Here is a 27,751-nt window from a genome sequence, read left to right on the forward strand (position 1 = left end):
AGTGAATGATTTTCTTCATCATTTGTACTTTGTTTTTCTTTAATAGGTTCTCAGAGAAGGTTTTCTGTTTACAGCTTCAGGTAGAATTTGTGCTAGGAGACCCAATGTTGTGCTGTTAACTAAAAAATCTATTTAAAATTTTAGTACAGAATTTAATAGGTAAGCAAATTTGGTATAATTCTAGAGAATTTGTTTAACAATGGATAATATTAAACCATTGGTCTTATGTCATTATGAAGTGCAGTTGATTGTTTTTCTCACCCCATCTCAACATGAGTTACATAGCATTTCATACTGTGATTCAGATAGACACAGAAGTTTAGAAATTCAAGTCTGAAGCAAGTAGTACTATATATTTTTTTCACCTTTGTGTACACACTTCTCACTCCCACTTGTACACCTATACCACTATATACCCCTATATGTATGCCAAAAGGGAGCCTGTGCCTCTCTATGGATGTCCATATTCCTAGGAACTCTGTGTATCCATGTGACTAGAGCAAGAAATGCAGTGAATGAAGAAGGGCAAAAGGAAAGCGCAGCTATGTATGTAAGCACTGAGCCCAAGAAGATGGCAATTGTTATGTGGCTGTTTGTGTTAATTAAGTTGTATGAGAGGCAGATCATTTTCCAGTTTAACATAATTAGGTACTTGCAGAAGTTACTGTTTTAGTTGTCTGAGGACATCTCTTTAATACTATTAGCTGAGCAGCTCAAGTATTTAAAAAGACAATTAAGGAAATTAAGATTATGAAATGTAACATGACTGTGGAATTGTAATGCTGTTCTATAGCTGAAACTCACACCAGAGTTCAACAACAGTAACTTTTAATGTATTGTAATTAAATTCTCAGTGGAAAAATACAAGCGTCCCAATAGAAGTACCTTGCAGTGTGCACTGGCAGCCCAGAAGGCCAACTGTGTTCTGGGCTGCATTAAAAGAGGAGTGGCCAGTGGAGAAAGGGAGGTGGTGGTCCCTCTGTACTCGGCTCTTGTGAGGCCCCATCTGGAGTACTGCATCCAGGCCTGGGGCCCCCAGCACAAGAAGGATGTGGAGCTCTTGAAACGAGTTCAGAGGAGGGTGATCAAGATGATCAAAGGGCTGGAGCACCTCTCCTATGAGGAAAGGTTGAGGGAACTGGGCTTGTTTAGTTCAGAGAAGAGAAGGCTCTGGGGGAGACGTCATTGTGGCCTTCCAGTACTTGAAGGGAGCATATAAAGAGGAGGGGTAATGATTGTTCACGAGGGTAGATAGCAATAGGACAAGGGGGAATTGTTTTAAACTGAGACAGGGGAGGTTTAGGTTAGATATTAGGAGGAATTTTTTCACACAGAGGGTGGTGACACACTGGAACAGGTTGCCCAGGGAGGTTGTGGATGCCCCATCCCTGGAGGCATTCAAGGCCAGGCTGCACGTGGCTCTGGGCAGCCTAGTCTAGTAGTTGGCGACCCTGCACTTAGCAGGGATGTTGAGACTAGATGATCTTTGAGGTCTTTTTCAACCCAGGCCATTCTATGATTCTATGATTCTGTGATCTCGATTCTACGGTGAAGTGACTTTGGTGGCTTATTAGAGTCATAAAATACTTAGGACATTTACAACCTTCAGATTCAACATTATAATTTTACAAATTGCTTCTGATGATATCTTAATCATTATAAATATTTAAGAGTACTCCAGAAGAAAAGTTTAACCAATTGTTCCTACTTAAAAGTAATTTAGGGTACAAGCATAACAAAGTTACCACTACTGGAAAGTCATTTCACAATTTTTAATTGAATAGAGAGTATTCAATTGGTATTGGAGAAGTCAATGTCCCCTACCTGTTTGTAATCTAAAATGTTGATGTTTGGCTTAAAGTGTTTGCATATGCTGACTGAATAGAACTGTTCCAACACAAATTCCCAGCAAATACTGCCAGGTTTCTCCCATCAGCTACCAGACTCTACACCTAGCTTGTATTCATTATCTTAAGGTGGTGGGACAACAGGTTTGACTCAAGTCAAGTTAATCAGTTAGACTCTTTCTCTTTTCTAAAATCTGGTAAATCAGTCTAACCTCTTCAAAAATCTCAGCTGAATGAGACACCATCCCACAGTACTGAGATGAACTCTCTGTGACTAATCCCCTTTTCTTGATGTTCTTTATCACTTGGAAAATCTGCTTGTACCTTATCTGTTTCTTTTCTGTTCTATATATACAGATTACTTTCCTAATCTCATCTGTGTTTTTTACTGTAAGGCTATCGGCTATCTCTACCTTAACAACCACAATTTCTTGGGCTGTTTCTTAAGGAAAAAAAAAAACAAAAACACCTTTTTATCCTGTGAGCACTGATGTGCTTCCCAACCTGTAAAAACCCGAAGACAGCACATTACTGTTACAGGTATAATTAAGAAGATGTCCGTCCCTCATACCGGAAAGCTGACACTATGCAAAGATTCGATGCTCACTTGCTTCTTTTTCCATCTTTCAAAATTGCAGCCTTGGGAAAAATGGACACTGAATAGCATGAATAGTGGGAAGGAAAACGTGACCTTTTTCATCAGCCTGGTCACTGGTCTGAGTCCAGGTATGGCCAGCAGTAGTCCAAGGCCATCTAGTAGCTATGTAGAAATCTGTGTGCCATGAATTAGTGGCCACCTGCCAGGCACTGATTAGGCATCGCTAACCAGTGGTCCCTGAAGGACAAAGTGATGGCACATTGATGAGGAAACCTGAGAAGCTTGTTCAGTCTCTACCCAGGCTGGACCAGCTCTGTGGATAAACAGAGGAATACATGCTCACAGACTTGAAGTTTAGATCTTCTCACAAGCAGGCACTTTTTCAGATGTAGTAGTCAATGTCAATATTTGCATTTTTACCATGTCTGTCTAAACATTTCACTTCTCTCTGTTATCTACCAGATGGATCAGGGTGAGTTTAATAGCACACCCATGACCCACCCACAGCACTGGCTTCCCGGCTCCATCCCAGAGCTGAGTGTAACTCAAACTCTGACTTGGCTTCTGAATTAGACTGAAATAACCATACAGACACAAATTTCAACCTGTTACCAATCCAAGGACACATGCACATCCCATTTGACTGCCTCAGTAATGTTTACATCAACACTGTCATCCCCTGCGGGTGAGGCAAGGAGACTCAGTTATCTCTACTTTATCAAGAGGAAGAAATTAAGGCCTGGAACTACAGGGACTCCAAAATAAATGGCTGTTAGGTGCCTCCTGTTTGTGGTAAGCTAGCTGGAGGTTTTTTCCACGTCTCCCACACTGGCTGTAGCAGTGTGAAGTGAAGGTACCCTTGTCCCCAGCTGCTCTCTCTACTTTTCCCCTTGCCAGCAGCTCACACCTGCTCAGGTCTGCCAGAATAAAGGCATGTGTAGCTTCTCCATCACACAGCTGAAGGGAAACAGCATGGGCTAGCTCAGACTTGCTGCTTACAGTGTTGAAGATCAAGGACATCAATGGAGAGCAGGTTAACCTGGCAGAGCAGAGGTGATGGAGGTGTTAAAAGGTGGTGGGCTGAGGCCCAGCTACCTCCAGCTACTTACCTAGAGGTCTGCTGAGGTGTGGATGAAACCACCTCTGCAACACCAGCAGCAGACCTAGCTAGCTGAGGGCTTCCTCTTCCTCCCCCGTCCTCTTTCCAGGGTGCCCCAGCTCATGGTTCTGGGCTCCTGCTCCCTGCCCCAAGGTCACCAAGGAGAACATGGATGAGCACTGAGCATAAGCTCAGCTCTCCACATCTCAGGCCGATCTCCATCCTTCTGCTCATATTAGCAAGAGGCCATGGAGAAACCTACTGATCTGCTGTTAATCTCAAAAGAGCATCATCCAAACCACACAATACTGGCTTCCACTTCACAAAAATCTTCCAACCCAGCAGAAGCGAGTCTTCTGCAAGCACCATTTGCAGTCACAAACTGTGGTTTCTTGTAGGTGGAGGCACAGTCAATGCTTGGCTCAGCACGTGGCATTTCTGCTCTTCCAAAGCATTTGCAGTAAGCACCTCAGGAAATGGAGAGCACCCGATACTAATGATGTTACAGCACTGGCAGAGAGAGACACATGCACACGGACACAAAAACTTTTATAGAGTGTGCAGGTTCTCCTTTGTAGTTTCTTGAGCTTTTATTTCAAGCATGACAGCTATAGTATGTCTCCCTGCTTGTGCTGGCAGAATATCGGAAGTCACACACAGATTCTTGCACAGAGAGTGAATTTATCTCTTGCAGCTAGTCTCATTAGAAACAAATAATACATATTCCAAGGCTTTTGTAGCTCTCTTCGAAGAGCTTTGTCTTCTGTTACAGAATAAGCAAATTGCCTTGTTCAAAGGTCACAGGGGAATGTCTGTAAAAGAGCTGGAATTCATATCCAGGTCTCTCAAATCCTAAACTGACTATAATTCTGTAATTAATTTCTTCTATGTAGCAAAAATGTTATGCATCTTATTTTATTATTTGGAATTATGGCCTTCTGGTTTTTGTACTTTATCATCAGCATCAGTTCCATAAATACTTTCTGCATGTAACTAATCCTGCACAGTGTCAGACTACTAAAACACATGCCTGCAAGATCAGGGCCTGGATTTGTTTTCAGTCATTCTTGCAAGGTACAATTCACTTCTAGCACAGCTAAGCTGCATCTTGGAAGCTTCTGGGAGGAAATCTAAAGGTTTGCCAGAGCCTGAGCCCATACCTGTTCTTTTCAAGTCTCCTGAAGCAGTGGTGTATTAGTTCCACAGAAAATGAGTGAATATCATCAGAAACACAAAGGTATGGATCAGTGATATCACAGATATCTAATTAAAGAAGATAAATTTCCATTTACATCTGCTGCTAATCTATGTCACTCTTTTCAGCTGTTATTACTTGCTACATTTGCAGGAATAGGCTTAGAAGAAGGATGGACATCTGAGGGCAAATTAACTGAAATTCTGACAACAGAGTGAGTACAGCAGCAGCAAGCCTTGATTACAGTACTGAGTTTCATCATAAATAACGAAGAGTAATTGAATCACTTATCTGCAAAACAGCAAACTGGGTCAAAACCGAACAGTTTTGAAGATGAATTATTTTATGTTTTGCCACTGAGGAGCTATTTGCAGTCCTTTAGTGCCATCTACAGCCTTCTGTTAGCAGCAGGATTTCTAAACAGAAGGCACGTGTAGACCTTAGCAATGGCATGATCCAAAGCATGAGTGTTACGTGGCCATCAGATGATTTTTTCCACGGTTATAAGAAGGAAAAAAAGTCCAAATTTTACTTTTTTTTTTCAATCAAATGTTTCCTCTTTTTCCGGCCTGTTTTGCTTTCTGTCTCACCTGTTATTTTTGCTAATTGAAGGTGTATGTCAGACCAAGAGTGCAATATATTATACAGAGTGTTTCAGAAGTCACACAGAATGCCTTTGCTACATACTGATTTTTTTTTTAATCTGTGTCATTATTGTTACAGAATTGAACCTGAGTTTTAATAAAGCATATCCCTTATTATCTACAGCTAGAGAAATATCAGCATCTTTTCTTGCATGCAAAAGTTTCCTGGACTTGAAAAACATGCTACAATATGCTTTTTTAGTGGAGATGCCTATCTCTAGCTCTGCTCTGTTCTGACTTATGTAAACAGATCAGCAAAAACAGCATTGCGCCGTATTCCATCAGGGAACAGGCTCATAGTTGAGTGCAGAGAGGTACAGTGGCTTAGCAAGGTACCATGTACCAGCAGTAAGCAACCACAGTGGATCATGATTTTCCATGAGACTTCCCCCAGTCTGTGAGGCAGAATAGCCCCTAAGGGGTTGTTTAAACAAACGAGTCACCTAGATGTGCCACAGGCCACTCATGATTTGAGAGGTGGTAATGTAATAAGCTGTGGTATCTAGTTCATATGGCTAATCCCCTCTTCTCTTTCAGAATGAATTTATCCTGGTTGATGATTGTAAAGCAGAGAATTAGCACTGTTTGCAGGGTTACAGTCATTGCTAGAGCAGGAACGCTACAGGACAATCATAATGACTTTCCCTAGCCAAAGAAAAAGGATTAAGAAGAGAAAATAAACATGAAAGCGTGGTTTAGAAAGAATAGACCATTTTATAGCTGTAAGCTAAACTGAGAATATTTGCTGGCTGTCAAAGAGCAAATAAGGCAGCTGGGAACATCAAGTTCTGCCTTGAAGGGAGCAGCTCAAGCTCAGCTGCACCATTTACCATAATCCCTCTAAACCCTAATGTAGATCAAGTGCAAATCTGACCTGCCAGCAGCTGAGTGACTGAGCAGTAGATTGGTGTTTCTTCTGCACTTCTTGTCCCTCTGTTGTTCAGAAGTGACACATCAGTCTGAAGATATGGAACGCACTGTACATGCCTGCTGCAAGATAGGTTGTTGCTCTTGAAAAGGGAGTGAGCAGAGCTGGGAGCACTGAGCTAATGGGGTACAGTACTTTCTAACCACACTAGCTTTTCACTCTCTATAAGGCAGCAGCTCTTGGCTCTCACTGTGTTCAAAAGACAGCAAGGTGAGGAGCTGTGACTGCTGTCCTGTACAGGTGCATTACTTGAGATGCTGCAGCGCCAAGCCCCTGCCTCTGTTCCGCTGCTAGATGTTTAAAATCCACCCATACCCTCTCTTGGGGACTCCTGCTTCTGGCACTAACCCCTGTTCTACAGCAAATATTCAAAGTAAATTGTTTCAATATTGCTAGTGTAATATAAGGATTCGGTAGGCTTTGGTCTGAAATGAAGAATGAGCCTGAAAAGATCCATAATCTCAAGACACTAATTCTGGATGATTAGCATTTTCTGAAACATTTAATGCTGTCTCACTTGCAGCTAATGGGCCAGATCTTGCCTTCCAGACATTTGCAGCTACAGCCTCCCCTTGATGCTGCTGGGGAACAGCTGTTGGTCAGCTTTGTGTTAAGAGCCAAATGCTTCTTCCAGTGTCCAGTTAAATCAGTAGCCTCAGGAATCTCCTAGGAGGCACTGGGTGGACCTAGAGGCACATCTGACACAATCACATGGCCAGAAAAACCATCACATCAATAAAAGTGGCAAGAAGGACTCCAAACTGGCATCCAGCCCTATAGATGATAAGGTCAGGCACCCTGACCTGAGCACGTGCAGGCCCCCAGGTATCAATGACAGCAAAACCTATGCATTTAATTGTTAAACATCTCAGGAAATGTATGTTCAAATTTAAACTCCGTCCTAGGGATCAAATAGGGAAATGGGGGCAGAAAGTGACCCGTGACTTGTGTAATACATAATGCTTCTATTGCACAAACTGCTTCACGGAAATGGTACACAATAGTACACCTAATCCCTGCTGCTAGTATGTGTACTTGCAAGTGTTAGCATAGCAAATCAGTAACCAAAATGTAAAGACCAAGGACATGTCAATATTAAAAACCATTTTAAAAAGAGGTAAATTACATTCCCTGACATATTTTTTATCTTCGATTTATTTGTCCTATCTGAAGAAGTCATTGCAGGGAGAAAGGAGATTTATGGCTATAGGAGAAAAAATGCAAGACAAATTGTAGAGGTAGAGGAAGAGATTATATTTCCAGAGATATTAGAGTTAAAAATCTCTGACTGAATCAGCATGCCATGCTGAGGCTGAATTTTCATGTAACCAGACTGACATCTTGTGGCTTGTGCCGAGAATTTAAATATGCACCTGGGGAGAATTAACTTCTATGTTATTACAGCATGGTGAGATACACCCTTTTTTCATCAGAATGGTATGTGGCTCCCCCAGTGTGTTAGAGGTTGCAATCATTAAGATTTTAGATAAACTAGCTCTCATTTCAGTTTCTACTTTTGCATGTGTTTGTTAACCCCGTCTCCGTTTGCATGTCCCAGTCTAATGGTAGAGCTGTATTTAAAGCCAGTCTTTCAAAGGACATATCTAACAACACAAGTTCTAAAAATGGCTAAACACTCATGACATTTAAAAGATTACTTCTAATCATGGGTCCCTGTTACTTTTCTTCTCCTTTAATGTCATTATTAAGGCTTATGAAGCACAAAAAACTGCCCTTTTTGGACAGTTGACATCTACTCTTCCACCGGTCTCCAGTGACCAGCAGTAAGTGCTTACAGAAGAATATGGTGTTGCCCAAATAAAACTGAGTGATCTGAAAATCTTAACTTCTACAGTCTTAATAATGATAGTATCCATCCTCACACACATTTTAATCTACTCCGAGTGCCAAGAGCTTGATATTTTTCCTTTTTTCAGCCTGCAGGTCAACGAGAATGAGATCAAAGATGATCTGATAGATGCCCCATCCCTGGAGACACTCAAGATCAGGATGGATGGGGCTCTGAGCAACCTGATCTAGCTGTAGGTGTCCCTGCTTATTGCAGGGGGGTTGGACCAGATGGCCTTTAATGGTCCCTTCCAACTCAAACAATGCTATGGTAATTCTGTGATTCTGTGATGGAGCTCAGGCAAGGAAGGACTGCTTGGGATCTGCCTGAGAAGGGTTAGATAAAAGACCGTGCACAGGGAGAGCTGAAGGGCACATCCACACTGTGCCAAGGCAGCTGACACAGCAGATCTCCAAGCTCTCAGAAACCAAGCCAGTAGTGCGTGCTGCCTCATGACCCTGTTCATTTCAGAGCTGGGGAACCCAGCTGCTCACCTCTAGCCTTTGAGTTATCCCCCCAGTGGGCACCCAGTGTCCCAGGGGCTCAAGATGAGCTCTGCAATCTTTGCACTATGCTCCACTTCACTATGCAGGTTTGGTTCAAGCATCATGGCACCAGGTCTCAGGCATCAGGCCCCATAGATCTCTTCAAGGGCAGGGAAGAGTTAGCAAGTGGGATGAAATGCAGCAGGGTGAAAATGGGAAGCAAAGAAGAAAAAACTTGACAGAAGAAAAGCCAGCCATCCTCTCCTCCCTCTTCTCATAGCTCCATGGAGAAAAAAAGTCTCAGGGCTGCAGTGTTGAGTACAAGCTCTGTGCTGACACTTGTATCCTTACAGAAATGGAGGAAAATTGGGCCTGCTTGTTGTGAATATTTCACAGCTTCTAATACAATAAATGCCATATACACTAGGAAAGGCTCCTCAAGAGAACAGTTCAAAGTAAGAGCATACCTAATGCTGTAAACTATACAGAGTTTTTGTCTCCCTCTCTTTCCATGGAGAGTGCAGAAGAAGCCAAGAAAGACCTAACTCCTAACCTGGGTTGTTTGGGTGATGTCCCGTGAAGCTTGGGGCAGATGTTCCAATAGTATTTGCAAGACCTTTTAGGTTTAACCCCAGGGCAATTGTGCCCACAATATGCATTCATGCATCCCCTATATGGCAGAGGGAAGCTGAGTGTGGGTGTCATCCTTGATGACAAGTGGCACTAGCACAAGGCTCTCATAATAGAAGGTGTTTCTTTTTCTTTGCCATTTATTTTTAGTGTGATAGAACAGAAAGGGAGGGATTAATGTCTCTGTGCTGAGAGGTATTTCTGAGGGCAGAATGGAGCCACATGCCAAAGTAGATCAAATGGCTTCAGCTGAAGTTACAAAGAAGCGGCCAGAGCAGGACTTGAGCAATAAACTCAGTCAGATCTCTCCCACACAGCTCCACTCATGTACCTCAAACACAGTCTGGATGTAATGTCCTTGCTGTCCCAGCTGGGATCTGCTTTTCATCAGCAGCTGACATTCACACCAAACTGTAGCATTTAACGTTTATCCCTAAACACATAAAGCCCACTAATAAAAACGCACGGGAACTATTTGGTTACGGTTACTAAGGCACCAATAGGCGAGAGTGGGAGTTCACTTCTCTGAGCCTCAGGGTGTTCCCATCCTCCCCAGCATGCTGCTTTTCAGTCCACTTCTCTTGCAGGCTCCCTTGCAGTTTAAACATACTTCCATCAGCTTGTCTTTAAAATGTCCAAAGCCCTCTTTACTGCAAGAAAGACAAAGGGTGGGAAAGGTATTCCCTCAACATATTTCCTTCTTCTTCCCACAAGGTGATTCCATCTTCCAGCCATGAAAGAGTGGAAATATTTAAAAGTAGCATATTTAAAAGCAGTGGTGCAGGACTGTGGGAGTGAAGGGATATCTTACCCGTATGAGGTTTCGCAGTTCTGCCCCTGGAGTTTCCATAGCCACCTCAATACCTCAAGTACCTGCTAGGCACTTGTTTTTCTACCACCTTTAAAACCAAGTATAATAAAGGGAGGAAGACGACACCATTCTATGTCTTAAATTTCATTTGTCTCAAAAGTTCCTTAAAATATAAGCATTATCTAAAAACAGAGAGATTCGCTGGACTTTATTGCTAGGCAGCGGGCAGTGTTTGCAACACAGACGCCTGCGTAGATGCAAAGTGTGCTGTCTTCCAATCTGTCAGGTCAACACATTTCACAGCTGGTAACAACCACAGAAAGGAATTCTGAGCTGTGACAATGAAACTAATACCTAATTTCAGGACCACTTTGTTCCAAGAGTGGCAGCTGATATGCAAGTGTGTGACTACAGAAATCCTCCCTGTAGGCCTTCACAGCTTGCCCTAGCCAGTGGCGTCAAACAATGGCAGGTGGCTGCAAGAATTTCTTGAGACATTATGCAACTAGTATATGTTGAGATCTCTAACCTTCTCAAAATCTGAGCAGCCATCCCAGCCACGGCTGCCAACACCGTCACTGCTGAAGTCCAGGCAAGGTCACACGCTCAACACTTTTTCATAGTAGTGCCTGAAGCTGTATAGGCCAGTTTTAAATGGAACAAATCCTTCTGAAATATTACTGAAGCTAGTAGGAACTGTGGATGTAAGAACAGCAAGGTTTTAAGGATGAAGCAATGCCTTTTATTAGACATACTGATAAAACTGGAACAAACAAGTAAGGCACTCTCCTGAGCCAAAAGAGGCTCACGTGCCCCAAACTTGTTCAGTTTTTCTATCTATACAAGCTAGAGCACTATGCTCCTCCCTAGAAATATGTTCTCATTTATGGGAGACCATCACAGCAGCATGATTACTGCTAGTGGCAGCACCACGGCAACTCAAGACCTTCTTTGGGTCTGAAACAACAGAGAAGCTGGAAGACACACAAGTTCTTTTTTTCACAACAATTTATGAAAACGTTTTCTGCCTCATCTGCTTCTCACAGTGTGTTCTGTTACTGTAACAGAGAACAGGAACTCTCACCATCACCCCAATCTTTGCCACTCTGTGGTAAAGCTTTTTCTTCTTCAGCTCCTTTGATAAATATTACAGAACCATGTGGCAGAGGTCAACATTTTTAAATTTCCAGACCCATATTGTAATTACCTATGAAAAAAAACAGTGCTACTGAGATCTGGTCCTGTCAGCAAAGTCAGCGCTTGTACCTTCTCCAGAAGGCAATGCTGTCCAAGGAAGAGAACAAAGCCCGAGAAATGTGAATTTGGCAAATGCTGACTCTCAGAGCCTCATGAAGATTTTCAGATAGGCTTTGCAGGCTCTGAGAAGTAAGCTCATGCCTGTGGTGTCTAGCACGTGTCATATCTAATTATTGTGTAGGGTATTGCAGAATTGCAAAAGGGAATTATACATTTCCTTTGAGTTACCATGAACAGTGTTGCTCAGGCTGAAGGATAGTGTGCTGTTTTTCTGATCAAGTAAGGCTATCCTATTTCTTGCAATATAGACATGTACAGATTCCCTCGGACTGACTTGCAGAAGTTAATCTCAGATGGGTCCTGGATAGGGGAAGAGGCAAAATGAAGACCTTCATCTTCCTTCAACACCAGAGTACTTAGTGTTCTTGGGTAGATCCACCAGCAGTCAGCATCACCCTCGTGCAGCCCTTTCCAGGCTGTATCCTTTACAAGCAACGCTCCAGGGATCAGATCCATCCTCCTTTATGCTCCCCAGGTAAGTGGCATTGGTATTTATTGGAGTAGGTTTTCAGCAGCATACACATGGAGTTAATTAATGCAGCCCACATTGCTGTTAATGACAGCCAAGCACCTAATCCACCATATGCAGCACGCCGAATACATTACCCTATGAAATTGCAGTTTCACAGTTATTGTACTTCGGTTTATGCAGTTTCCCTTATGCTGAGCTGAATGGATTTTCATTCTGTGTCCAGGAGCATTCCAGTCCCTCCAGTAGCAAACAATAAATGAATCTTAGGAGGCTCTGGTGTACTTAGGAGGCTCTGGTGAACCTATCAAAAGAGGCAATTTATTTCTGAACTTGGCACTAGGCACAGCATGCCTTGTAAATGTCAATTTGTGTATGTGTGAGCATCTGACACTACTCAGCAGCACATGGTTGGGGCCAAGAATTTGACTGATTCTGGCTGATTTGCAAGCCTAAAAATATTTTCTTTTATCAATATCCATTTTTTGTGCTTATTTGCATGCTAAGACAATTCTAAGCGGGCAGTGGCTTCATGGATCCATGCTCTGTGAAGATCAAGTACACAGTGACCTGCCATAAACTGCGTGACGGCACAGTCAGAACCATTGCATAAGAAATGGCCCATATATAGGCATACTTTGATTTTCACTGTTTGTCTGTTCTAATCCTGCAGGAATCAGAGACATTTTAATCTTTTTTATTGTTTTGTATTCATTTACATGCAGTGCTCAAAGGCCTCTGGCAGGCAGAGAGAGCTATATAAGTCAAATGCATTGTTGTTACTACTGTAGTTCCTATCATGGGCCCAGTTCTCTTCCCATTGACGTCAATGGCAATTCTTCCAATAACTTCAGTGGGAGCTAGATAAAGCCAAAAATCTGTGACCACACCCTGTTATGTTTTACACCAACAACATCATTGGCTCCAGCTGAACATTTTAGCATTTATTACAGTATAGGAAGCAGGGGACTCCTACAGAAGTTTTGATAAGGAATAGACATGTTTACACAACAAGGTGCTCTGTTTGTCATTGGAACCTGGTAACGGCGAGTTAAAAAAAAAATCTTCAGAAATACCAAGAAAATTACAAATCTCTAACTTTGGTTAAAACAGCTCAGGAGCATTATGTCGGTTTACATAACAGTTTTAAACTTCAAGAATTAGTTGATAGTACCGCACTGCAGTAAAGCTATACAATATTCAAACTACCCCATAGGTTTACAGTTGGGTATACTATTCATTATATCCAATATCCATTTCATCTGTCCTATTAATTTGATGGCCTGTCAGTATTGTCCTATCACTTTCAGTTTCACCCACTGAACCTCTTCTTCTTTACTGCTCATTTCTTTCCTTCTTTTCCCTAGCCTTCCCCATTCTTTTCCTTTGTTTTCAGACTCATGTACTCACCACTTTCTTTCTGTGTCTGATGCCTCTCAGAGACTCCTCTCTTTTAGCTGCTTAACTACCACTCAGACTGTCACAACTGCAAAACTTTTTCTCTCAGTTGCCAGCTGCTGTCATTCTCTGAGACCAACATATGCGTGCTGATTCTCCCATTTTCATCACTCCTCCATCTCCCTCCATTTTTTTTAATTCAGATTTTTTTCCTCTTCCTTAGCACTTCAAAATGTTGCACCTAAATTTACTGCTTTTCAGTTGCCTTTTCTGACATGAAAGTTCAATCTGTCGTTTCTGGAAGACTCTGTAGCCCACAGATCTGCACTGACACCATTGTTCTCTTTGAAATCCAAAGAATACATCAAACCAAGGTGGGTGGAAACCTAGCTAAAATTCCAAGCTCAAAGTGTAATGGTTAATTAATGGATCAAAATTGGACTGACAGCCAGTCATGACTGGAATTCCTTGGGGGTTTATGTGGGATCCAATACTATTCAGCCTAGTTAAAAATGATCTGGATGATGGGACTGAATTCCCATACCAAGTCTGTGGATGACATCAAAATTAAGAGGTAAATATGCTGGAAGGAGAGGTTAAAACAATAAATACTTGAGATTTAATGAAGACAAATGTGAAGTCCTGCAGCTGGGATGGAATAATCCCAAGCAGCAGTCCAAACGGGCGACTGGTTGGCTGCAGAGCAGCTCTGTAGAAAGAGCCTTGGAGGTATGGGAAGACTGCAAGCTGACCATAGACCAGCAGCCTGCCCTGGCAGAGAAGAAGGCAAATTGTGTTCTAGGCTGCATCAGCAAGAGTACAGCCAGTAAGCCAAGGGATGCAATTGTTCTTTGGTACTTGGCACTTGTTAAGCCACACCTGGCTCGATAGTTTTGCTTTCTCATTGTTCAAAAGAGACATTGAAAAATCAGAGACAGACTGGTAGATTACAACCACAAATGAATAGAATGCAGAACTTGGTGTAAAAAGAAAAGTTGAAGGAGCTGAGCTTTTCAGCCTAGAAAAATCCATAGAGAATTTAATCACAGTATTCTAACACCCAAGAGCACTTACGGACATGAGCTCTAAAGGACATGGTTTAGTGATGGACTTGCTAGATCAGGTTGAGGGTTCTCCTGGACAGTCTTGAAGGTCTTTTCCAACCTAGATGATTGTATGATTCTAAAAGGTAGTTTTAGAGAGACAGGTGGATGTACAGAGAAGTACTCTCCTCGTAGGGATGCACAGCAACAATATAAGATGCAGTGGATACAAGTTACCACAGAGAAAATGTCACCAAAATAAAATAAAAAATAAAAAGATAAAAAATATTAACTGTAAGAGCTACGCATTAAAAATGGTTGCTCAGAGAAGTGGAATCACTCACTTCAGCGGCAGAATCATTCTTCTCTCCTACAGACGTGGCTTGACAGGGCCCTGGATAACCAAACCTAAGGCCCTACTTTCAATAGAGGGTTGGTCCAGACAATGTCCAGGGTTCCCTTACAATCTAGGTTTTTCTGTAATTCTGTCAAATTCTGGATGTCTCCTCAGAAAGAGATTAGAAGCCAGGGTACGCAGGTGATAAGATAGACATTCAGTAGATGACAGAGTACACTTGAAGAACAATGAATTTTTTTCCTCTCTGGTGAAAAAAGAACTAATCTGTTTTTCACCTTACCACAGTGCCCAGGAAATTCAGCCATGGAACAAAACACCATGAGGTTAGATATTGCCCAGAGAACAAGTGGTGGTTGCTATCCAAAGGAAGTTGTCCACGTATAAGACAGTGTAAGCCAGGAGGAAAATGAAACATACAGACTCTCTGGAGATTGCTGGAGACATAGTATTGGTCAACATGATAGCACTGGTTGGGAAACAGCTCTAGGAAACAGCAGCTGAATAGCTGAGGGCCAGGATGTGCAGCCTCAGTCAGCAGTGAGTAGCAATGGATGCAGACTGAAGCCCTCTCACTCACTCTAAGCTGTTAAGCTGAGCTGCCAGCAGCCTTGCATCTCTTACTGTGCTGCTGAAAATATTTCTGAGCCCATGGTGATGAAAGCCCCGAGCTTCATCTCTGGTGGCCCTGAAACATCCCAAACACCTTACAGCCTGCAGAACCATGTAGATGATACATGAGTGTGGGTTAATGTGAGTCATTTACTGAAATTTCTATAGTCGCAAATATCTGTGGGGTGGGGGTATTGGGGGAGGGAAAGAAGTATCTTAAAGGAGAAATGTACACAGGTGTTCAAATTGCATGAGATGTTCTTATTTAGATGTTATTTGATACTCTTTTACTGGTGGAGTTATGTTTGATTCCTGACCTTTTATCCTCTCTTTCTTATTATTTTTTAAAATTTCTGAAATGTCTGAGATCTACCCATGAGCCAGCAGAGGAGTCAAGCTGCAAGGCAGGGAAAAAGGAAGACTGTGTTAATGTCACACAGTGATACCTCAGGACTTGCCTCAGGCACTACACCAACCTGTGTTTCACAACAGTCCTTCAAGGACTCCTGCATTTAAATGAGTCTACAAAAGCATTGGTTGCATCAATAGATTTCAGATTGCTGGTTGAAGAGGATTAGGACCAAACTCATTGTGTTCAATGCACACAGGGAGTGCAAAGTGTGGGGGGACAGCTAGCAAGGTACTTGGTGTGCAAATCTCATACTCCATCTTCCTGGCAAGACTACTTGCTTTCCACCACTCACCACAACTCACATCCCTCAAGGAGGAGCTGCAGGATCCACCTTCACATGCCCTACAAAAACTTCTGGCAATGCTGGCAGAAGACTTAATGGCACCATTAATGCAAGTTGGTGTTTCTTAAGACCAGGTAGATGGCTCCTTTTAACTTTCTGTCTTATTTCCATGCAGCAGCTCATCTGAAATAACCATGCAACATCCAGCAATGATGAAGAGCATAAGTTGTTCACTCTGAGGTATTTTCAAAAATACAAATTTTCAGGATGCACACCTCTTGAGATAGTTTGTAATCTGCCTCGATGTTAGGAATATATTTTAAGTGAACCATCAAGAGAAGCCTTCTGCACACATGGCCACAGAACTATCTGCATTTTCTGAGAAGAAAGATAGCTTAAGAAAAATGAAAATAACCACAGTGGCTGCCCTACTAACTGTAAGAAAACACTTTCAGGACAAACAGCTTTAAAACACTCTATTAATGAATTCAGCAATTTGTGTGTGCATGATCATCATGTGTTTAATAGGTCCTTCTGGAAAACTAAACAAAATAAATATTATTTGCAATTATATAGCTGAAATAAAAGATAAGCAAGCCTAGTTATTGCAGTCCATTTTAGATATGTTTACTGCAAATATTGTTTGTATTTGTTTTCATAACATTTCTAAGAAGCAGGGAAGTGAATCACAAGAGGTTTAGATGACTTACTTAAGTGAAATTACAGCAAGAAAGAGACTTGAGCCCTCCAGTTAACCACTGGACCATGCTACCTTACCCTGTAAAATACACACAGTGTCAACTCTAGCACATAGCAAGAGTTGGAATGCTGATCTGTAAAACAAATGTATTCCTGCTGATATTTAGAGTCATAATTAATTTCCCTGAAGTAGATATTTATTCTAATTTGTACTCCTTCTAAGTACTGCAAAGCCATATCCATTAAGAAAGAATGAGTTACATTCTGTTTTGCATCATGTATCAGTGGTTTTTTCTGTTCTTCATTGTGTGTTAACTGTTTTCTGTTCTGCATCATGCATCAGTATATCCTAAATGCAAGGCTATAATCCCTTGTCTCTCCAAACATCTTCTGGAAGACAGAGAGTGAAAAAGATTAACTAAAAGCAGAATCTGAAGAATGTGTGCTTGCATAAATGCAACACAAGGCATGGTTTGATTGGAGGAAATTTATGGTGATAATGAAGAATTCAAGGAGAACACAGCTTTGATTTCAAGAAGGTCAGAAGGCTGTAGAGTTGGCAGGTGGACAAGACTTTATGGCAGATGCTCAGAGCAAGAGACATTTTGAATACTTCACAAATGGTACTGGAGACATGGAATTCCTAGCTCCCATCCCGAGAGTTAAGATTTGCTGTTTCTACAAGCTAATCAAACAGTGGTGATTTTTATAAAGATAACACAGCAATATGTTGTATTCTATAGTGTTTTTCTGCTGCAAATTATCACAAAATGTTACAAAATGTGAGCAATTTTTGCAAGTATTTATAGCATCAGTAGTTCCTCAGAATAAAAAACCCTGAAATACTGGATCACATGGGCTCAAAAGACATCTTTTGAGAAAGAAGAGCAACCATTGGACTCATCCTACAGACACTATTTTATTGTACTTTAATCAAAGTCTGATTAGTTGCAGGATTTAAAAAGATTTCAGCAATAAAATGGACGTCTCAGGCTTGTCTTACACAACAGAAGAGCAAAAGAACAATGTTGGGTTTTTTTTTAATGGAAAACATTTTTGCTTGAGTTAAGGAACATATTCAAAATAACTGCCAAATCACGCTACTTGTGAAAGTGAAATGTTTTAATTGGCTTTCAAAATTTTTATGACAAAGCAAATTTTTGCCTTTTCCATCTACAGACCTAAAATCACCCTATGACTGAGAGGAGATCTTTCAGGTACTGCATTGGCACTGTCATTACTATTCTTAAAGTAATATCTGGACTCTTGTAGCCCTATAAAATGTTTTCCTTATGGCAGACACATCTTGTTACCAAATGTTCTCTAATTCATTTATAGCTGATGTGTATTAAAGATAAATAAATAGTAAATTATACATGTGAGTTCATCTAATAGTCTTGGTACAATAATTATTATGTCTGTGGCCGTACGCTGGTCTAGCTCTTTCTCCCACTCTTTATTTTGCACAGTTTAGTGATTAATGGTTAAAAAAGACAAAACCTTTGCCAATTTGAACAAATAGTTCTAGGGATTTGATACATCTGGGCACGATTCCAAATTCAAGGAGGCGCCAGTAAACTAATGAAGGATGTTACTGATCTGTTCTAGCCACATGAAATCAAGATTTCATCTAGTACGAATCACACAGGGTCAAGCACAGTCAACATTTTGTTTGGAGTCCTCAGTCTGTTCCTGGGTGTCAGTGACTCACCAGGACAAGTTCAGTGCCTTGGCTTACTCCTAGGATGCACTATGCTGATACATGAGACAGCGAAGTCATAGGATTTTAAGTCTTCAAGGTCAGTAAAGATTCTTGCAGTATCTTTTGTTCTTGTTGTGAAACAGGATCTGCTAAAGACTGTTGTCCTGGACAATCACCAGCTCTGAATGATTTATGTCTGCTTAAGTGACCTATAAAAAATAAGTGTATATGATTGTATTCCCTGCTTCTAGTGCTGGAATAGAGTGGGAAGAGCTGTCCCTGAAGAATGGCCGCGAGCAAGTCAAAAGCCCATCAGTGAGAGTTAGAGACTGAGGCAACAAAGGGAGCCTTATGGTTGATGTCTACTACAGGCTGCCCGATTAAGTAGAGCTTGCTGATGAAATCTTCTTCCTCCAGCTACAGGAGGTGTCACATTCATAGTCTCTTGTCCTGCTTGGGAACTTCAACCACCCTGACATGCTGGAAAAATAGCATGGCAAGCTGTAGGTGATCCAGGAGGCTCCTGGAATGTATCGACAATTACTTCTTTAGCCTCTGATGTCATCTATGATTCTATGATAGAGCTAGAATTACGTGTGGCCATTCTTGACCTGAAAAGCACGGTAAACATGATCAAAGGTATGGGACAGCTTCTGTTCCAGTCAGGAAAAGAGACATCTGAAAGTGAATATGATGGAAATCTATGGAATCACATTATGACATGGAGGGGTTACTTCCTATTCCTATAAGAAATATAGGGCATTAAATGAACCTTGCAGGATGCAAGTTCTAGACAAATCAAATTACATGTTTTGTCATACCATGTACTTGTTTTTTGCAGAACGCTGTGAATACTAAAGTTTTGCTTGAGCCAGTGGATAGATACAGCAAACACATAGGACAGAAAATCACAGTGAAGGCTTTGTAAGTATACATAAACAGTATGTGTTTCTTTCACCTCATCAATACATCAGTGCAAACACACTTTCCAAGCACTATTCTGGGTATCTCTGTTCTGATGTCTGAGAGCTGCTAAGCTGCAGCTGTCACAGGAATATTTAGGATAGCATACTTTGCCTTTAAATGTGCAGTTTAAATGCAGTGGAAAAGAGGTCGTGCAAAGATATTAAAAATGAATATTGGCAATGGAGTATGGAAAGAGATTAATCAAAATTTATAGGTGTCTTCTGTTTAAAGAGAATCTCAGGCCTCTCCAAATCAAAATCATCATTGGAAGTTACTTTTAAAAGAAAGCATACTGCGGTAGGCATCATCTGCTAGGGCCCCAGTTCAGCAAAAGGACTTATGCCTGTGGTTAATACATATTTCACAAACTGGATCCTTTGTGCAACACAAGGGAAAGCTGCTAGACTGGGATGGGCGATAAACTGTCTCTTCAGCAGGAGACATTGTGATAAACTGCAGGTAAAATCTCTCCAAGACACTATTACATCTGTAAGATTGCGTGGTTTTTATTTAGCCTATTTCAGATGGACACCTAATTTCCAAAAATAAATCCTCTTTTACACATATAAATCGAATAAAGAAATGCTTTGCAGTCTGCCATGCACTGTAAGTGAGATAGGGATCAGCATATTTGTAGAACTGAATCATAACTCCGAGGCACTGAAGTTGGCTAGAAAGTCCTGTTACTGGCACTTCCTGGCAGGTGCTTAATTCTGCAGACCAACTGCCACTGTTGCCACTGCTGAAACGCACTACCCACCCCTCACTGTGCTCATATCCACTCTTTGGTCTCCATCAATGTTCAGCAAACGTCGATGAATGTCAGTAAGTGCAATTTTTTTGCATGGAGGCATTCAGTTACTCCTTTGCTTCATCTGCACTTCTGTATCAGATGCCATTTTGTCAGACTGCCCCTCTGTTGTCACAGGGCAACAAAATGCAACAGAATATTGACAGAAGGGTTCAAGTTCTACTGCTATACCACCAACATCCACCTCTGATGTCATTTGGTCAACATCATAAAATAGAAGGCATAACTTTTGGAGCAGCCCTTTTAAAATATATACTGTAGTTAATATAGAAGTAGTAAAGCATTTTATTTTCTAATATTTTTATTAAAACAATCAAAAAGCAACAAAAACATAAACCTTGTTTTTGTGAAATCAGTGCACCAGTCTGTTTCGATGGCAGTGGCAGTAATTCTTAGTGAGTTCTCCAGGTGTTCATCACAGATTTTTGATGAAGTTTTACTCTTATTGTGCTTCATCCTTGACAATTACTCACAAATGTGCCTTCTGCTAAAAAGCGGTGCCATGAATAAAACATGACTGTGAAGGGAAGGATCTTTCTCTCTGGTAAGGGAAGTCTTATAAAAGCCCGGTGAGCAGACAGGATCAAATTTTTGAGTTGAATATTCAATTGCAACTCTATACATTCCATTTGAAAATTCACAGGCAACGTTTTTATGTCAGCTGAAAATGGTCTTGCAAACACAAATTGATCACTTTTTTTGCAATCTTGATTCTTATTCTCAAATTCCTGTATCAAAACAGCACAGCTGCATATTTTTCTCTGTTCACACGACTGTGTTTAGCCAGTGTATCAAAATGAACACAATTATTTGCCATCACTTGAGTCAGCACTTCCCAGTTTCTGCCCAGGTGGTGCCAATCACACACCGATGTTTAGTTAGGAGGCAGTCTGCATTGCGAGTTGTGCTGGGCTGCATAAAGCCCATGAGTTGGACATGCCTGTCTTAGGACTTTGGTAAAGAACAGGAAATGGTTTAGGGAGCTTATTTAGTTCATTTGGAATTTCCTTTTCTATTAGAAATTTTGCTATAGGCTGTTTTCTTGTATCCCTGCATGAATCCCTGCTAAATACTAGACCACTTAGATTTAACCTGGTTTCAGACTTGTTTCACTTATTGATCAGCTGAAACCATCAACACCTCTTTGCACTGAACCTTGCACTGGGACTGGGAAGTTCCAGAAGTAAAACATTTGCTGATGCATGTTCAATAAGCCTTTGGAAATCTCACCACATCCCCACTGTACTTTTTCTTCTGTTACACGCTACCCCGCTGCACCACACCACACCAAATACACAGCTCTTATAGAACAACGTGGGAGTGAATGCCCTGTAATGTGCAGGTAGAAAGGAAGAAGAGAGCACCCAGTGTCCAAAAGCTGAGATGAACCAGCAGATTTCAAAAATATTACAAGGAATAGCTGGAAAACCCAAATGCAAGTACAGTATTTACCAGAAGAAACAACTGAAACAAGAAAACAAAGATCTTTTAAATGAATGTGTACAGAAGTAAAGATTAAACCATGCAGAAGCAGAGCAGAAATACTCAGGAGAAAAAATATCCAGATGAAAGGATAGGCCAGCCTAAAGAACAACGCATGTGCAACCACAGACATCAGCAAGCAAAGCAGCACAGGAGGAGCAGATCAGCAGATCAGAGAAGATGGTGATGAGGCCAGCATTAGAGAGGTATTAAGGACTTAAAAGGATAAGCTGAGATTTGTTAACCAGGGAATGCATTTCTCAAACATGCAGAGGGTGTAAATTCAAACCCTACAGGCAGAGGGGGGGATCAAACCTCCCTGGTTAATTGGATGCGTGGATAGCACTGCCATTGAGCCTGGCTGTGCAAGGTCTGCGAGCCAGCTCCTTTGTTTCCTCAGTTCCCACCAGAGACATTCCAGACAGGAATGCACCGCTCCAATTTTGTTGAATATCGCAATAAAAACTCTTTCAGAGTTCTTTTAGGCTGGAAAACAAACCAAAGAACTTCATGTTCAGTGCAACTCAGATGAGGCTCATTTCTGTCTTTTCAGTCTGGCTGGCTGAACTGTATGCTGAGGGACACTCTCTCTAATATGGTGTGAAACCCTCTTAGTGCAAGGCCGGTGCTTTTTATAATGCCACCCTGGTATCTATTCATGGAGATGAGTTCACAGTCCAGTGAAATGAACAGCACTGGCTGTTTTTCCTCTCTTGCTTTGAGAGACTGTAATTCACCTTCTGTGCCTATGTGCTGAGATGGATGGATGAGGTTCAGCCTTTGACAAAGTCTTAAGAGAACCTTTTCTCTTAGCAGAGACCCAGATCAGCTTTATTTGGAAATATGCGGATTAATCACTGTACAGGCTGTATAAACAAAAGCATTCTTCCTGATGATTTGAGGCAGAACAACTCAGTAACATATTTGTGTAGGAACTTAAATCTTCAGTTATTTCTGGAATTCTTAACATACTGCCAATTAAATTTGTAATTCAATAAATAGTGATTTTTGTATATTAATTAAAGGATACAAGTCACTCACTTTGTATCCACAATCTAAAGAATTGCACAAAAACATTTGCTTTGGATATCTTCTTGAAGCTTGTTTTCCAACATAAGCAATCAACTGTTAACAAACCTGAATGGCATTTTTAAACAGAATTTAAGATGAGAAAATAAACTGAGGGTTTGAAAAAAAAATAAAACTGCCTGAACGTAGAGAGGAAAGTCTCAAGTTTAACTAAATACAGTATTTAAAACAGAGAGCACAAATCCTGGCAATATGGCAGTTAGTACAAAAAAGAAAGAAAACATTTGCCAGTCTTCTCTGAAGCAAGCAAAGTAACACAGTGCTACCTCTATTTTGCAAGGGAGAACTAGAAGGCAGAAGATATTGATGTAAACATGTGCCCCCAAGAACCAGAATAATACTATTGAACTCTTTCATATAAATGGCGGACAGCTCTCAGGATCTACAACTGCTATTCAAAATGCACTACTTTGAGACCTAGGAAGAAGTGTTAAACTTAAGGAACTATCAAACGTAACTGTTTTCACAGCAAAAAAATCTATTTACTGTGATATCAAAGACGGTGGATGACAATTTTGTTTCTCTCACAAAATTTACAAGAAAAATGTATGTTAATGACTCAAGTATGGGGCCAGACTGTTCCAGGGTTTCATCACCCTTATCGTAAAAAACCTTTTTTCTTATATCCAAACTAAATCTCAAAGGGCAGGCATGCATTTCATACTCTATATCAAAAGTAAGAACTCTGTGGAGATGCACACAGTTAGCTGCCTCCTGGAAGTATGCAGCCTGGAGAGCTGTCAGCTCACAGGACACTCTCTAGGCAATGGTCTGCAGTCCGTATCAGGTCCCACTGTTCCAGAGACAAACTCCTGAAAGTTGACCAGAGCCCACCACGGCCCAGAAGTACCCTTCAGACAGCCATCAGTAGAGGAAGAAGGGAATCATCCTCAGATCTGCTTTCCAGGTGGAGATTTCAACAGCAAAGCCATCTCCATAGGAGAGCATCTTTTCTGACTCTCCTGATGCCTGCACATTCATCACAGAATGATTCTGAAGGCTTTATCATATTTAGTTAAGTGCATGTGAGCATTTTAGGTTTTCAAATATAATTACAAGCCCTAAAAAACTAAAGTAGAATATACCAAAAAGTACATTTACAAGCTATTCATTTTGTTTTAACAATGTATATTTAAGACAAAGAGAAGGACTCACTTTGTTTTAAACTTAGATTATTGCTTTAACTTCTTTTAAATTATCGTGAGGTTTTTTTTCATCTGAATTTAATGAGCTTAATAATGCTTCTATAGAGCAAGTGTTTAACATGTGTTGACCAACAGGCTAAGTCCCACTGAAGAAAATTATTTAAGGTTCCATCAATCAAAGTGAATTTATAGTGTTTTTTTTCCTAATTTCAGGGAATAGTTTGAATGCAAGAGGAGAACAAAAAGATATTAAAATGTAAAGCATATTTTAATATATTACAGACAAAAATGTCTACTGTATCCTTGTAGGGAGACAAATCCACTAATTCATTGTCTGTCCAATATCATGGGAGTCCTAGATTCAGATGTTATATGCGGTAATTAAACAATGTTTTCCACAAGCTGATGGAGCCAATTGTTTGGATGAAAAGGGATAGGAAAATAAGGAAGAGTATCCCATTGCACACTTACACAAATGCTACCATTCAGATTAGAAATAGTTTCCATACTTCTGAACAGACTGTCAGAAACTCATTCCTATATGAATGGATGCAAAGGATACACATACACTCTGACAGGATTTCAAGAGAATCAGGAACAATGTTTCTTGTACTGCCATGATAAACTGAACTATAAATGCATATATGAAAATTTAAAATCTGCTGAAGAAGCACAGTGTAACTATTGTAGGCACAACTACGCATCTTAATTGTTGCTATTGCACTGGTACCTGAAGGCTTAATCAGAAGTTACACTCCAGGTGAGCTGGTCTGCAATGTGAGCAAAATGTCTCTGTAGCATCTGTGTGTGGTGGGGAAATAAATCTGCTTGCACTTGCAGGTGTTAGGAATCAAAATAACATCTTACTTCCAACACTTTTGTTTGGAAATCTGTCATGAGCAAAAGCTTCACATTTTTTACAGTTAATTTATTATTCATTTTGCAATCATTTGCTGCATGCCACATGCAGCATTCTGTGAAACAAGCTAACTAATTACAAAGTCCTGAACTAAACTCATGTTCAACACAAAATAAACTTCCTCCTGCTCTGTTCAATATAAAGCAAGGTTTGAAAGGAGAGCGGGGGCACAGGGAGCCTGGATTTCTGCAAGATGTCAGAGAGCTTTCAAGCAGATATCCAGCACTTCCAGATGGAAAGGTCTGAAGCCCAGTTTTTGAGATATCTTAATGATGTCCTCAGAGGTCATCCTGCACATGGCAAAAGCAGTGCTCAGTGGTGCATGACTGGAGGGTTGTTTTCAAAAGGAAGATGAATACGAGGTCAGAAGGGATGCAACTATGCAACTATGATATAAATGTGAGCGGAGCGTATACAATCGCTGCATCACTCCTGGCTCTGGCTGCCTCTGACCAGTGATATTCATTACATCTTTTCATACAAAGCACTGTGCTTGGTTCACAAAGGCTACTGAATCCTCCTCTAGCCTCTCTGCCTGGTAGTCCCACTCCCCCTCTCACTGCTCCTAGGGCAGGCTTCAGGAGGGGAAGCACCAGAACTACACTGGTCAATCTGATCCTTGGGTGGTGAAAAATCACAGACATCATGAGGCAGCTGTGCTGAAACCTCTGTATCAGAGCAGGCCGAGAGGAGCTGATCAGGAGAAGGAAAATGCCTTGTGACTTGGCAGTTGCAATTCATAACTTCATGCATGATCCAAACTGTCTGCTCATTTGCCAAAAATCCATCTAAGAAATAAGACCACACTGGCTCTTTTCCATTCATGATGATCTGTCCTCTGACGGGTATCTGTTGTGGGGAGAGGGATGGTTGGTGGAATGTGCGATCCATTTAAGGAGTGAATCTTGCAGAGAATACAGATGGGAATGGACAAATGGAAACTGTACAGTGAGCCTGGGGATGCACTGCCAGTCCCTGCCAATCCTCAGTCAAAAGCAGCAGAGGCCAAGACACTGTTCATACAGAAGTGCATCATTTGCATAAACTCACGTTAAATTGAGCACGAACATAAGTTCAAGCACGATAAGATGTCAGGGCAATGGATCTACCTACAATAAGCAGAGCTGCCTTTAGGGAGACAGGAATGATTCTTCAGGTGCATTTATTACTTTATCTGTTCTATCTTCTCTATTTGAACATTCTGCCAAGCAAAAGATACAAGGGGGTCTGGTGCTGCTGTTTGAGGATGTGTGAGTTGCTCTGCCTTCTTAAAGATCAAAGTTATTGCAGTAATAATGTCTGTACATCATGCAGAGGAATGTGACAGTTCATCTGGGGCAGTATCTGTTAAATCCGTAATTCTGTGCCCTGTCATGTAGGAATCCTTGCTGTAGTTAAGAAACTACTGACTAGACGTGATCATGCCATTTTAAATTTCCTTTTTTCTTCTTCTTAGTGAAAAATCTTGTATGGAAACTTGTTGGCACATCTTTCCAGTCTGTAGCGCATACCAATGCTAATGAGGACAACTGTGGTAGGCTGTAAATAAAGCTTCACATTTAGAACATCAGTCCAAACAGACTCACTCATCCTCCCTCAAAACCACGAAGCAGGACTGGACCCCAAAAACGCTGCCGCTTCCGTTGGTTCATCTCCAAGTGGCTTTGCGTGGATGGCAATAAACAGGACAGCGGTGGATAGGGAAGAAAACATCCGTATTAAACAAAGTGGCTGCTCCCAACTCCTCAGAGAGCAGGGCGGGTTCCCTTTGGGCTGCTGACTTTACTCCCAAGGCACATTAAACTCCTTTAGGTCTTTCTCACGTCTACCCACCATGCCAGTGGCCTCCCCTTTGCTGTGGCAATGGGGCCACAGCTTTCCTAGCATTGCAGCATTCTCTTGTGATCCCAGACACGCAGTTTTGTTGCCATGCCAAACTGAGAACAGAGCTGGTGCTTCATTTACAGGCAGTGTTCAAAGAGAAAATTGTATGGAGAATCAGCATTGTAATACACCACTACCAAAGAGGGGGTATAGGTATAGACTACATGGATCCTTCTGCAAACTGCCTGTAGGAGACAACAGTACAGGTAAAAAGATGGAGAACAGACTTCAGACTGAGGGTCCTTGGACAGAAAATTAGGTGGATCTTGCCTGATACCAGGCCCTTCTTTTCTTCCTGTTAATGCAAAGAAGAATGGACTCAGGTGTGAAGGAGCAATGGTTTCAATAAGCTATTATCAATCCTTTTGTGTATTTAATTAATTATGTGGTTTTTAGCAAGGCACTATTCAGTCCATTGACAGCACAGCTGTCAATATTTCATTAAAATATAAAACTTGGAAAAAAATGTTGCTTCCTATTTGATAGAATTATAGAATCATAGAATCATTAAGGTTGGAAAAGATCCCTAAGGTCATCCCATCCAACCATCAGCCCTTCACCACCATGCCCAGTAAATTGCAATGCCCACCCATAGCAATGGACATTCTAGCAGCTCCATCTTGTTTAGGAAATACTAAGTTTTGCAGGGTAGTTTTAATGTAAAATCATTGTGGATTACTTTATAATTATAACTGATGTTGTATTTGTCAGTGGCAATGACCCACATGTTCTGCATCGGAACTTTTCATAGTTTTTACTTCTATGAGAGAAGATTCTCAGTATCATTTCCAGGTATCTGTCTTTTCCTTTATTCCTAAGTCTGATGAAAATTCAGTTAATTTACAACAATAAAAGGATAGGTAAAGCTTTCTCCATTCTAAAAAGGCTCTTTTGTCAAAGTAAATTAAAAGCCATAATAATTTTTTGTGTGTTTTCTTCTGATTTTTGCCTTCTGTATGTAAGAGATATGCAGTAGGAGTGCATAGGAAGCCTAAAACAGGAAAAAGAAAATCAGTTAATTTAGAGAGTAAGCATATTTATGTCAAAATCTTTGATCTGAAGTGTTTCCTATTCCCTGC

General features: G+C 41.1%; 2 long non-coding RNA genes across 5 annotated transcripts in view; one reads left to right on the plus strand and one right to left on the minus strand.

The window, feature by feature from the left end:
* The window catches only part of LOC110402179, a 52,066-nt gene that overhangs the window by 12,227 nt on the left and 12,088 nt on the right, over positions 1 to 27,751 (plus strand). For both annotated transcript variants that reach the window (XR_002440962.1, XR_002440961.1), the window contains exons 2-4: positions 11,652 to 11,878; positions 13,494 to 18,473; positions 19,218 to 19,300. This is a non-coding gene — a long non-coding RNA (uncharacterized LOC110402179). The remainder of the gene's footprint in view (positions 1 to 11,651; positions 11,879 to 13,493; positions 18,474 to 19,217; positions 19,301 to 27,751) is intronic.
* LOC110402172 overlaps positions 20,262 to 27,751 on the minus strand; it is a 33,966-nt gene continuing 26,476 nt past the window's right edge. For all 3 annotated transcript variants that reach the window (XR_002440955.1, XR_002440957.1, XR_002440956.1), the window contains exon 6: positions 20,262 to 27,663. This is a non-coding gene — a long non-coding RNA (uncharacterized LOC110402172). The remainder of the gene's footprint in view (positions 27,664 to 27,751) is intronic.

The sequence above is a fragment of the Numida meleagris genome, chromosome 1 (assembly GCF_002078875.1).
Source record: "Numida meleagris isolate 19003 breed g44 Domestic line chromosome 1, NumMel1.0, whole genome shotgun sequence".
In the NCBI taxonomy this organism is placed as follows: Eukaryota; Metazoa; Chordata; class Aves; order Galliformes; family Numididae; genus Numida; species Numida meleagris.